The following is a 13,533-nucleotide window of genomic DNA, read 5'->3' on the forward strand; positions in this document are numbered from 1 at the left end:
CAGAGCATGAATCCCAGGAGGTGTTTTCACCAGTTCACCTTCAGAAACGCAAGGAAACACTGGGAAACATAATGTCAAATCGCATAAATATAATATTACGCTTAGTGTCATAAAAATATGCTAAGATGAAAAGCAGCTACCAAATATAAATGTCTGCATATTTTTCCTAAAGAAATTGTATTTTCAATAGATACTAAATATTTATAAACATTAAGCTAAATATAATTTTAAACTGTGATAGTTTGCTGTAACATTTTTGCCTCCTGAGATTTTAAACATTAAGAGAGTTTGCATTTACAAGGATATTTTTGAAATCTCTAAAGGACCATATGTATTATGATCCACAGGTTGCCATGGAAATAACATATTCAAAACAACAAAAACAATAATAAGTTATCTATAATGTATTCACAAGTCTTGCATAATTACCACATTTTATTTCTATGCTTTTAGTAATGTCATACTAAATTTGGGTCTCTGGCTAACTGCTTTTTCTGATTTTGTGTTCTTTTTTTAGTTGGTTCTATATAAGAAAGAGTTATGTTCCAGGGGAGGGGGAGGGAAGGAAAATCTATGGAAACTGAATTTAAGAATGTAAATTATTGGTAGCTGTAATTAATAGTCATATATATTCTTTACATGGACTGGAGTGCTTTTACAACTGTTTTTTAATCACAGAGTTTCCCAAGTAAGGAAATGCTTCAGAAATCATTACTTCACGTTTTGATACAGCTTTGATAGTCATTTCTAGGTAAGTGAACTAACGCAATAATCACATGCCTGGCTTTTAATTCCTCAAGTCTTCTAATCCAGCACCTAAACATGCTTTGTCCTTTCTGAAAATATCTGGCACAACATATATGTTTGCATATTATATACATTAATATTCATACATATTTAAATTATATAAAATTATACTATAAATGGCAGCAGAAAAAATGGTAAAGAGAATGACTTGGTTTAAATGATTCTGTGGCTCATTGATCATTGTAGTGAAATTCATGAGCCAACTACTAAAAAGTGACTTACTCTGTATTAGAGGAAGTACTCCAGTTGAGATGACCTCAATGTAGCCATGAGTCACCATGATGCAGGTTAAGGAAGCTTCACTGCTTCTGCAGACCCCAGCTCAGTCACAGGTCAGAGCTGATTGAGGACACCTTTGATTGATGGGTGGGCCACCTCCCTCTACGGAAGTCTCATGCAGAGTCTCCTTCCCCAAATGCACCTGTGGAAATTTTCTAGGGTAAAGAGGCTTTTAGGAAAATAAAATAGCCAGAAATATATAAAGGATTAGTAGACACCAGATCTGAATTTGCATGGCCTGAATTTGAGTGGCAGCACGTTACAGCATTAATCTTTAAAAGTATTTAGATGAACGTAACGTGTCTTAGAATATTAGGTGACAACTAAATTTTAAACTAAGTTCCTATTCAAATAATATCAACCATTCCATCCACTTACATTTTTAAAATGAACACATACAAGTATAGTCTATAAATTGGATCATATGGTTATATTTTATTTACACAAACTGAATCAAAATGTTATATTTTATTAACGGGAATTCATTTTGTTAGTTCTGTCAAAATATACTTTTCAAAAAATTAAAAACAGGGCTTCTGGATTCTTCCTTGGATGTAGAGAGCTAGAGGGAGCCTCTTGCCCACACTAACAACAAGGGAAAAAACACTTCTAAAAATGATAACTTTCTGTGAACCCATCAGAGAGCAGATACCTCAGGATGTTAAATGCTTTAGATGCGAGCATTAGATGCTTTCCTAGCTTTTTAAACCCTATTTAGCAATTATTACTTGCACAGCTCTCTTAAACAAAAACCCCTCAGATTAGGAGGTGTAAACACATATTTTAGGCAGCAATATCTAAGTGAAAACCTAATATATTGCTACCACTCATAGTGTGATGCCAACCTCAGCAAATGACTGACTTTTGTATTTTCTTCAGTTGCAAGTGCAGAGAAAATCCTTATTAATGCAGACAAAGAGTTACAAATAGTGCTAACTTCTCTCCCTTCCCTCTCCCTACATCCCTCTTACCCCTTTATCCATTGCCCTATCTCCCTGTCTTTCTATATCTTTCTCTTTCTGTTTCCTTCCTTCCCAGTTCTCTATAAGATTTCAAAATACACTTCAATGCCCTTAATTTGGAAATGTGATGGACAATATAGTCAGCTGTCTTTCCTTCCTTCATTTTTACCTTTCAATATTAGAATCCCTAGCTATCAAATAATGGCTGCTATTGACTTTTCCATCAGCTGAAAGTTAGGTGAGAAGAATGTTGAGATTTTACTGTTAGAACTACTGCATGGTACTATCATCTGATAACACACTATTTTGCAACTGCAGATTTTGTTTTGAGGAGAGCACTTCCTAAAATGTATTAATACATATGGGTGTTGAGTGTGTGCTTACATCAGTGTACTTGCTTGTACAATTTTCACTAAGCAGATTTGCTGAATTTTTTTTTCTTTTAACATCTTTATTGGAGTATAATTGCTTTACATTGTTGAGTTAGTTGTTGCTGTACAACAAAGTGAATCAGCTATACATATACATATATACCCATATCCCCTCCCTCTTCTGCCTCGCTCCCACCCCCCCAACCCACCCCTCTAGGTGGTCATAAAGCACCTCTGATCTCCCTGTGCTATTCGGCTGCTTCCCACTAGCTATCTATGTTCCATTTCGTAGTGTATATATATCCATGCCACTCTGTCACTTCCTCCCAGCTAACCCATCCCCGTGTCCTCAAGTCCATTCTCTACGTCTGCGTCTTTATTCCTGTCCTGCCCCTAGATTCACCAGAACCATTTTTTTTTAGATTCCATATATATGTGTTGTTAGAATACAGTATTTGTTTTTCTCTTTCTGACTTATTTCACTCTGTATGACAGACTCTAGGTCCATCAAACTCACTACAAATAACTCAGTTTCGTTTCTTAATATGGTTGAGTAATATTTCACTGTATATATGTGTCACATCTTCATTTATATCTGATCTGATCTTTATGACTTCTTTCCTTCTGCTAACTTCGGGGGGTTTTTTTTGTTCTTCTTTCTCTAATTGCTGAATTTTAAAAAAGACAAGTTCCAAATCCCTCCCTCCAAAGTCAAGGACACACTTACAAGGTGTTCACAGATATGCACTAAGATGGGTTTATTCTGAGGTCTAACTGACAGGTTAATTAGTATGTGTCACTTAGTCTCCAACTGGTCTGTTTTCTTAAATGTTAATTGATATAATTTAATTTCATCCGAAATGCAAGTGAAATGTTTGTGGAACATGATGCATTTCTGTTGAATTTTATGGTTTGGGGCAATACCATTTCAGATCACCAGTCTTTCTGCCTTTTAAATTCGTGAGCAAAACATGGCCTAGATAAAGGGAATTTCCCAAGGGACTGAAAGATTGGTCAAGATGGGTTTGATTGGGAACTAATCATGAGGGAAATTAAAAATTAATTGATTCTCAAATTAGACTTTAAAATAAACTACAAAAGAGGGACTACCTTTAAGGAAAGTTATAATCTACATTTCAGTTAACCTTTCATATAAATACGTATTTTTTTCCTTAACAATTATTTCAAGCTTCTTAACAGATTTTACCTTTATTTCAAGCTACCAAAGTATCCTAATTATATGATTCTCTCAGGATCTGTCCAAGATGAACACAGTAATACTTTCCCGTGGCTCATATTAAGATTAAAGTTATACAGAGGAGTGACGTCACAAGACTTTGCTCCCCTCCCAAGAACAGCAACTAACAACTCTTCATGGACGAGACCCCACCGTGAAACCCTAGAATGGGGGTGCGGCTGCACCACAGACACACCATAAGAAGGTAAGAGGAACAGCTACACTCTGACAGCACTGCACACGGAGGGCTCGGTGTGGGGAGAGAGCCGGGGGGACGTCCAGACCCCAGCATGGCGGCTGCTTCTCAGGAGCCCCACTCTGGTCCCGCCTCACCAGGATCATGGGGAGTCTGCAGGCTTCGCCCCGGGAATCGTATAGGGACAGAGAAGGGGGAGGGGCTTGCAGCACCAGCCCTGGGACCTGGACAGGCCAGGTTCCTGCCTGCAGAGCCCAAGTCAAAGACCCACCCAGAGCCTTTGCTCACCTGCAGGTCCAAGAAGGCGCAGTCTGGCTGGGGACTCATGGGGGGCAGGTCTGCCTGATGTGCAAACTCAGACAGAGAGCTTCATAGACGTGGAGCCTGGTCTGCCCCTCTGACCAAGCAGGGGAGCTGAGTCACAACCCACCCACGGCTGAGTGTGGCTCCAGCATGGACCCACCTGGAAGCTGCCCTGCCCAGTAGCACTGGAGCAGAGCCAGGGAAGGTGGGGAATGATTCCGCTCAAGTCCAGACCCCAAACAAAGCGCCTTTCTGTCCTTGGAGCTATTTCTCCAGGCAACCCAGGCAGGGGAGCTAAGCTAAAGCCCCCAACCTGCTGAGCATAGCTCCTAGCCCCTCCGAGGAGAAAGCCTTACCTGAGCTCCTGGGAATCCGTGTAGCCCATCCTGAAGCTCCAATTACAGTGGCACTGGGGCAGAGGCCCTGCATCTGCAGTTAGGATGTTGGTCCATCAGGCCAGGGAATTTGGTGCACAATTCCGCCTAATTCAATCCCCACACAAGAGACTTGGGTGATCTTGGGGCCTATATAGGGGCCCCTCCAGGGCAGAAAAACTACTTGTACCCCTTTCCCCTGCTCAAGAGCCTTCAGCTGGCCCAACCAAGGAACGTAACCAGAGCACACGGGAAGCTGTGTAGTCCATCTGTTACAGAGTCCACGCAGCCAGCAGACTGAGAAGATAGTGGACTGGTGTCCCAAAGAACCCGCTTACCGGAGTTAGAATTCAGGCTTCTTTTACACTGAAAGGGGAGGAGGTGTGGCTGGTGGTTGTTGCAAACGTCTTGGTGTCAGCATCCTTTGTTCTTGCAGCTGTCCACGTAGCTCAGGTCACAATGCTCCTGTAAAATGCCAACAACACAGTTGTTATTTTCTGTTCTGCAATTTTTTAGCTCTATATGGATGGAAAAGTGTTATACCTTTAAAGGTCAGAGCCTTGAGAATGGGCCAATCTGTATATTTCAGGCTACAGGCAATATTCTTTTACGAAGGTGCAGAGCCAGCATGACTAAGCACAAGGGACAGAGCACAAAGGTTTTCGTTAAAGGAATGGATCCAATAGGGAGTCAGGTTTGTTCTTCTGTTACACATCCTACAGCCCTGCTTAAAGTAGCACCTGAATGGAGACATAGCTCATGGCTTTCCCTATCTGCAGGCAAGACTATGGCCCCACCTGGTCTGGAAATTCTGTGCACGGACTTGCCTGATTCAGGTTCCCAGACAACCAACCATGCAGGCTCTGGGGCCCACTCTGCTGCCCAACCAGGGCAGGGAAGCTAACTCACAGCACTACCTACCTGTGAGTATAGTACCCAGTTTCCACTGTCGAGGAAGCCTGACCAGAGAACTCAGGAAAGACACCATCCTACAGCATCTCTTGGGAAGCAAACTTATCCAACTGTTATCAGCCAGTGGCACCTTCTCTCCAACCTCACAGTTCAGATAGTTGCCTCACCCAAAAATAGACCCTGACAGCAAGCCCCATCTGCCCAAGGACAATATCACCTGACATGTTTAGAATCTCAAGATGAACAGACTGGTGAAGAACTCTCTGCCAAAGTGAACCTGTAAAGTCTGGAAGAGGAGACCACCTACTCAAATGTGCAGATACCAACATAAGGAATCAAGGATCATGAAAAATCAGGTAAACAAGACACCACCCCCAAAAAATCATAAATTTCCAATAAGTGACCCTAAAGACATGGAGAACTATAAGCTGTCAGACAAAAAATTCAGATAATCCTCTTAAAGAAGTTCAGTGAACTACAATAACACACAGACAACTAAACAAACAAAATAAGGAAGACAATGCATGAACAAAATGAGAAGTTCAACAATAGAAAATAGAAATTGTCAAGGAACAAATTCAAGAGCTCAATAATGCAATGACTGGAATGAAGAATTCAATAGAGAGCTTCCACAGCAGACTTAACCATGCAGAAGAATCACTGACCCTGAAGACAGAGTAACGAATATAAAGAAGAATGAAAAAGGATAAAGAAGGTCTAAAGCACTTACGGGACACCATCAAAGAAAAAAGAAAATATTTGCATTGAGGGACTCCCAGAAGGAGAAGAGAAAGAGAAAGGGACAGAAAGTATATTTAAAGCAACAATGGCTGAAAACTTCCCAATCCTGGGAAGAGATCTGGATCTATGAGGCCCAAAAGATACCAAATAGGTTGAACATGAACAGGGAAGGCAAAGACAAATTTAATTATGTCAAAATCAAAGCCAAAGGAAAAAAATTAAAGCAGCAAGAGAAAATTGACAAGTTGCATACAAGGGAACCCCCCCCCCCATAAGACTATTGATGGATTTCTCAACAGTAAATGTTCAGGTCAGGAGAGAATGGTATGATATATTCAAAATACTGAGGAAAAATAAAATGTCAGCCAAGAACACTACAGCTGGCAAAGCTATCCTTCAGAAATGAAGGAGAGATAAGAGTTTCTCAATAAAAGTTGAGGGCATTCATTACCAGTAGACCTGTCTTGCAAGAAGTTCTAAAGCGAGTTGAGTGGAAGTAAAAGGACAGTAGTTAACACTGTAAAAACATATGATTGTACAAAACCCACTGGTAATGGTAAATATGTAGTCAAAGTCAGAGTCTCTAATATGGTAATGGTGGGGTGTAATTCACTTACAACTTGAGTTTAAAAGCTAAAAAACGATGTGTTAAACATAACCATAACTATAATAATCTCTTATTGGATACACAACATAAAATATGTAAACTGTAACATCAATAACCTAAGATGAGAAGGAGAGGAGAAATAAAAGTGTAAAGTTTAGGAATGTTATGAAAGTTCTTACCAGTATAAAAGTGGATGCTATGGTTTTAAGATACTTTATGTAAGCCTCATGGTAACAACAAAGGAAAAACCTGTAGTAGGTACACAAAAGATAATGATAAATTTGAAGCATACTGAAACAAAAAGTCATAAAATCACAAAAGAAGATAGCAGAGTAAGATGCAGGGAATGATAAGTCTACAAAACAATTAACAAAATAGAAATAGTAAATTTTTACCTATCATTAATTGTTTTAAATGCATTAAATTCTCCAACCAGAAGACATAGATTGGTTGACTGGATTAAAATCAAACAATGACAAGATCCAATGATATGCTGACTTCAAGAGACTCACTTTAGCTTGAAAGGCACACACAGACCATGAGTGCAGTGATGGAAATAGACAGTTCAAGCAAGGATAACGAAAAGAAAACAAAAAAAAATCCAACAGCCAAACAAACAAGGGTTGGCTATACTTAAAGACAAACTTTAAACTAGAAATGGTAAAAAGACAAGGTCATTATTATTATGATAAAGGGATCATCAATCCATCAAGAAGATTTAACAAATGGAAAATTTTAATTGGAGCACAAAAAAAAACATAACATAAAGCAAATACTAATGGAAATAAAAGGAGAAACAAACAGCAACAGAATAATAGTTGGGGACTTTAATACACCAACTCAGCAATGGGTAGATCACCCAGACAGAGAATCAATAAGGAAACAGATGATTTGAAAAACAATATACACCAGACAGATCTACAGACATACAGAACACTCTATTCAACAAAAGCAGAATACATACACTTCTTAATTCCACATAAAACATATTGTAGGATAGATCATTTACTTGGCCATAAAACAAGTCTTTCAAATTCAAGAAGGTTGAAATTATACCAAGTATCTTCTCTGACCACAATGGAATAAAACTAAAAATGAGGAAAACCGGAAAACTCCCAAATATGTGGAAATTAAACAACACTTGCCTGAACACCCAGTGGATCAAAGAAAAAATTAAAGGGGAAACTAAAAAGTATATTGAATTAAACAAATATGGAAACACAACATAACAAATCTCAGGGCATGTAATGAAAGCAGTTTAACAGGAAGTCCATAGTGATAAAAATATATCAAGAAAATAAAAAGATCCTAAAACTAGGCAAAAAAGAACAAACTAAACCTCAATTAATAAATGGAAGGAAATAATAAAGAGCATAAATAAATGAAATAGAGAAAAGGAATATAATAGAAAAAATTTATACAACTAAAAGTTGGTTCTTTGAAATGATAAGCAAAATTACCAAACATTTAGCTAGACTAAAAAAGGGAAAAAAAGAGAGGACTCGAATCAGCAAAATTATACATGTAAGAGGAGACATTACAACTGCTAGTACAGAAATACAAAGGATCATAACAGGCTACTATGAACAACTACATGCCAACAAACTGCTCAGCCTAGAGGAAATGGATGAATTCTTAGAAACAACGTACCAAGACTGAAAATGAAGAAATGGGAAATCTGAAGAGACCAATTACTAGTAAGCCTGAGTGAGCAGGCTTACTAGTAATCAAAATCTCCCAATGAAGAAAGCCCAGAACCAGACGGCTACACTGGTGAGTTTTACCATTTAAGAAAGAATGAATGCCAATCCTTCTCAAACTTTTCCAATAAATCTAAGAGGAGGGAACATTCCCAAATTCGTTTGAAGAGGCCAGCATTACCCTGATACTAAAGCCAGAAAAGGACAAACAAGAAAACTACAGGTCAATATTCCTAATGAGTATAGATAGATGCAAAAATTCTCAATAAAATACTAGCAATCTGAATTCAACAGCATGAAAAGGATCATTCACCATAATCACATAGGATTTATCTCTGGGATGCAAGGATGGTTTAATATATGCAAAACAAAAGTGATACACCACAAGGAGTAAAAGATAAAAATCACTTCAATAGATGCAGAAAAAAAATTTGCCAAAATTCAATATCCATTCATGATGACAAGCCCACTAGTAACAATATATACTCTATAGTGAAAAGTTGAAATCTTTTCCTCTAAGATCAGGAACAAGACCGGGTGCCCACTCTCAGCACTTCTATTCAAAATAATACTGGAAGTCCTAGCCAGAGCTATCAGGCAAGAAAAACAAATACCAGAATTGGAAAGGAAGAGGAAAAATTGTATCTATTTGAGGATGACATGATTTTATATAGAGAAAAATGTAAACATAACCAAAAAGTATTAGATCTCATCAATGACTTCACTAAAGTTGCAGAATATAACATTAACATATAAAAACCAGTAGCGTTTCTATACACTAACAAAAAATTATCTGAGAAAGAAATAAGAAAATAATCCCATTTACAATACATAAAAACAAATGCTTAGGAAAAAATTTGACCAAGGAAATGAAAGATCTGAACACGGAAAATTACAAGACATTGATTAAATTAAGGAAGACACAAATCAGTGGAAGATATCCCATGTTCATGGACTGGAAGAATTAATATTGTTGAAATATCCACACTACCCAAAGCCATCTACAGAGCCAAAGAAATCTCTATTAATATTCCAATAGTATGGAATTGTATGGAATTTTATTCACAATAGTAATAAAAACAATCCTAAAATTTGTGTGGAACCACAAAAGACTGGAGAGCCAGAGCAATCTTAAAAACAAAGTGGGAGGCATCACACATCTCCTGATTTTCAAGCTATACTGTAAAGCTATAATAATCAAAACAACATGGTACTGGCATAAAAAGAGATATACCGAGATCAGTGAAACAGAATTGAGACCCCAGAAATAAACTCATGCATTATGGTCAACTAATTCTTGATAAGGGAGCCAAGAATACTTAATGGGGGAAACAGTCTTTTCAATAAATGGTACGGGGAAAATTGGATGTTCGCATGTAAGAGAATAAAAATAGACCCCTATCTATCTCACACCAGTCACAAAAATTAACTTGAAATGTATTAAAGACTTAACTGTAGGACCTTAAACCTAACCCTAACCTAGTAAATGGGGGAAAATATTTGTAAACCATGTGTCTCATAAGAGATTAACATCTAAAATATATAAAGAATTCACACAACTCAATAGCAAAAAAGGCCACAAATAATCCAATTAAAACCAGGCAAACAACCTGTATAGACATCTTTCCAAACAAGATATCCAAATGGCCAACAGGTACATGAAAACGGTGCTCAACCTCACTCATCAGCAAAATGCAAATCAAAGCCACAGTGAGATATCACCTCACACCTGTCAGAGTGGCTGTCATCAAAAAAGAGATAGCAGTTCCTGGTGAAGATGTGGAGAAAAGGGAACTCTTGTGCACTGTTGGTATGAATGTAAATTGGTGCATCCACTGTGCAAAACAGTATGGATGTTCCTAAAAATATTAAAAATAGAACTTCCATATGATCCAGCAATTCCACTTCTGGGTATTTATTCAAAAGAAGTGGCATCACTATCTCAAAGAGATATCTTCACCTCCATATTCATTGAATTATTTATAAAAGCCAAGGCTGGTAACAACCTAAGAGTCCAACAGCAGAAGAATGAATAAAGAGGATGTGATTTATATACAATACCCATACACACACACACACACACACACACACACACACACACATGAATATTACTCAGCTATAAAGAGGGAAATCCTTCCATTTGTGACAACATGGATGGGCCTTGAGGACATTATACTAAGCGAAAAGTCAGACAAAAAAACCCACAAGTACTCATATGTGGAATCAAAACAAAAACAAAGTCTTTGCAGAGAGATTAGATCTTTACCAGAGGCAGGGGTGAAGAGTGGGGGAGCTGGCTGAAGGTGGCCAGCATACTGGCTTCCACTTACAAGACAGCTTAAGTGCTGTGAGTTAACCTGCAGCACAGTTGTAGTTAACACTGCTGTATGGTGTATTTGAACACTGCTGAGAGTTCCCATAGAAAGGAAAAAAACATTTTTCTTTCTTTTTTTTTTTTTTAATCTGTTTGAGGTAATGGATGTCCACTAGGTTTACTGTGGCAATCATTTCACAGTATATGTACATCAAGCCATTATGCTATATGCCTTAAACTCATACAGTAATGTATGTCAAGTATATCTCAATAATACTGAAAGATAAAAATAAAGCAATAAATGTAAAATCAGGAAGCGTATACAATGATAATCATCTCTTGTTGGAATTCCCATATAGAAGAAGCAGAGAAATGCAGAGAGACATAAATATAATTCTGTTGAAGACGTGTTTTGTTAAAAGCCATATTGGGAGTGAGTTTCAAGGTTTCATTGCCTTCTTCTTATGCTTATATTACTTTGAAACAACCACCGTCTATTTATACAAAGAGGCCACACGTAGCAAATGAGCATCAAGAGATCTTTACTAACTTTGCCTTCCCATTAGCCGTTAACTAATTAAGCTATTTTTGGAGTGCACAAATGGGTAGAATTGAATGTTTATGTTTCTGAAGACATAATTATTTTCACCCCAGATGCAAAAGAACACACCATGAAGACACATGGTAAATCTCAGACATTACAGAGGTTAAGGGAATAAATATATCAGGCTGACCTGGAAAAAAAAATAATTATAAAATAGATAACATGATGAGTCAGCAAGAGAAAAATACTGTGTGCAGAATAAATGGAAATGGCAATCAAATCTTTATTTGTTAAGGCCAAAATTATAGATGAAGAAGCAAGCATAAGTTTAAAATGTTTAAAAATTTTTAATGATATATATGTACATTTCATTTATGTTAAACTTGGGGATTTCTTGAGATATTTCCCATCAATTGTAGAACGTGTATTAGCATAATATCCAAATGCTAGCATGTACTGAATAGACAGATTTTCAGAGCTGGATATATTAATAATTAAAAATAACCCAAAAAACAGTGTGGACAAATGTAGATGTCACCATAAAGAGCTGACAGATGTTTTTCCCCAAGAGTCTGTCCAGACATTTTGATAAAAATGTTAGGTAGCAGGCATTTAAATTGATAATTTTTCAAATATATATATATATATATATACACACATGAAAGGATGCTCAACATCAGTAATCATTAGCGAAATGTAAATCAAAAGTACAATGAGGTATCACCTCACACTGGTCAGAATGGCCATCATCAAAAAATCCACAAACAATAAATGCTGGAGAGGGTGTGGAGAAAAGGGAACCCTCTTGCACTGTTGGTGGGAATGTAAATTGATACAGCCACTATGGAGAACAGTATGGAGGTTCCTTAAAAAACTAAAAAGAGAACTACTATATGACCCAACAATCCCACTACTGGGCATATACCCTGAGAAAACCATAATTCAAAAAGAGTCACGTACCACAATGCTTATTGCAGCACTATTTACAATAGCCAGGACATGGAAGCAACCTAAGTGTCCATAGACAGATGAATGGATAAAGAAGATGTGGCACATATATACAATGGAATATTACTCAGCCATAGAAAGAAATGAAACTGAATTATTTGTAGTGAGGTGGATGGACCTAGAGATTGTCATACAGAGTGAAGTAAGTCAGAAAAACACCGTATGCTAACACATATATATGGAATCTACAAAAAAAAAAAAAAAAGGTTCTGAAGAATGTAGGGGCAGGACAGGAATAAAGACGCAGGCGTGGAGAATGGACTTGAGGACACGGGGAGGGGGAAGGGTAAGCTGGGACGAAGTGAGAGAGTGGCATGGACATATATACACTACCAAATGTAAAATAGATAGCTCCTGGGAAGCAGCTGCATAGCACAGGGAGATCAGCTCGGTGCTTTGTGACCACCTAGAGGGGTGGGAGGGAGATGCAAGAGGGAGGGCATATGGGGATATACGTATGTATAGCTGATTCACTTTGTTGTACAGCAGAAACTAACACAACATTGTAAAGCAATTATACTCCAATAAAGATGCTAAAATAAAATATATATATATTGATTTTGTTTTAAAGCTTCCTCAAACAATAGCAATGTGTTAGGGCAATTTACTTTAATAAATTGTAAGATGATTTATAGAAAAAAGTGTGCAAAACCTCTGGCAGTCAGGGTTCAACCAGAGAAGCAGAATGAGTAGGAGGTGATAGTTTTATAAGCATTATATATTGTTTGCTTTCAAGGAATTGGCTTACACAATTGCTGGGACTGACTAAGCTACTCCGAAATCCAAAGGGCAAGTGGTCAGAAAGGGAAGATCAAAAACCAACGTCTAAGATGCTGTCCACAGCTGGAATTTATTTTCCTCACCTCAGGAGGTGAAGTTCAACAGGAGCGGGTGCCACAGAACTGTGAAATATGGGCAACATTTATGCACACCATGTCCAGGTTCAGCAGAGAAAACTTCCTCCACTGTTGCTTTGGGAAATAAGATCTTAAAGATCAGAAAGGAAGCAGTAAGAATTTTTTATAGAGAGATAACAAGACTGCTTATATAGAAAATTATAGAAGATTGAGAAATACCTCTTTGAGCTAATATGTGAACTTTGCAAGGGTGTAGGATATAAAATCGATATACAAAAGTGAATTGTAATTCTATTTAATATCAATAAAATTGTAAATGAA

The 13,533-nt window shown here is 37.5% G+C and overlaps 1 long non-coding RNA gene across 1 annotated transcript in view; it reads right to left on the reverse strand.

The window, feature by feature from the left end:
* Positions 1–650: 650 nt before the first annotated feature.
* Positions 651–13,533, reverse strand: part of LOC309633381 — a 364,347-nt gene continuing 351,464 nt past the window's right edge. Inside the window, exons 8-10 of the long non-coding RNA XR_014247482.1 lie at positions 4,868–4,994; positions 4,512–4,584; positions 651–1,228 (exon numbers count right to left, since the gene is read on the reverse strand). This is a non-coding gene — a long non-coding RNA (uncharacterized lncRNA). The remainder of the gene's footprint in view (positions 1,229–4,511; positions 4,585–4,867; positions 4,995–13,533) is intronic.

The sequence above is a fragment of the Balaenoptera borealis genome (assembly GCF_965194805.1).
Source record: "Balaenoptera borealis genome assembly, chromosome: 8".
Lineage (NCBI taxonomy): Eukaryota > Metazoa > Chordata > Mammalia > Artiodactyla > Balaenopteridae > Balaenoptera > Balaenoptera borealis.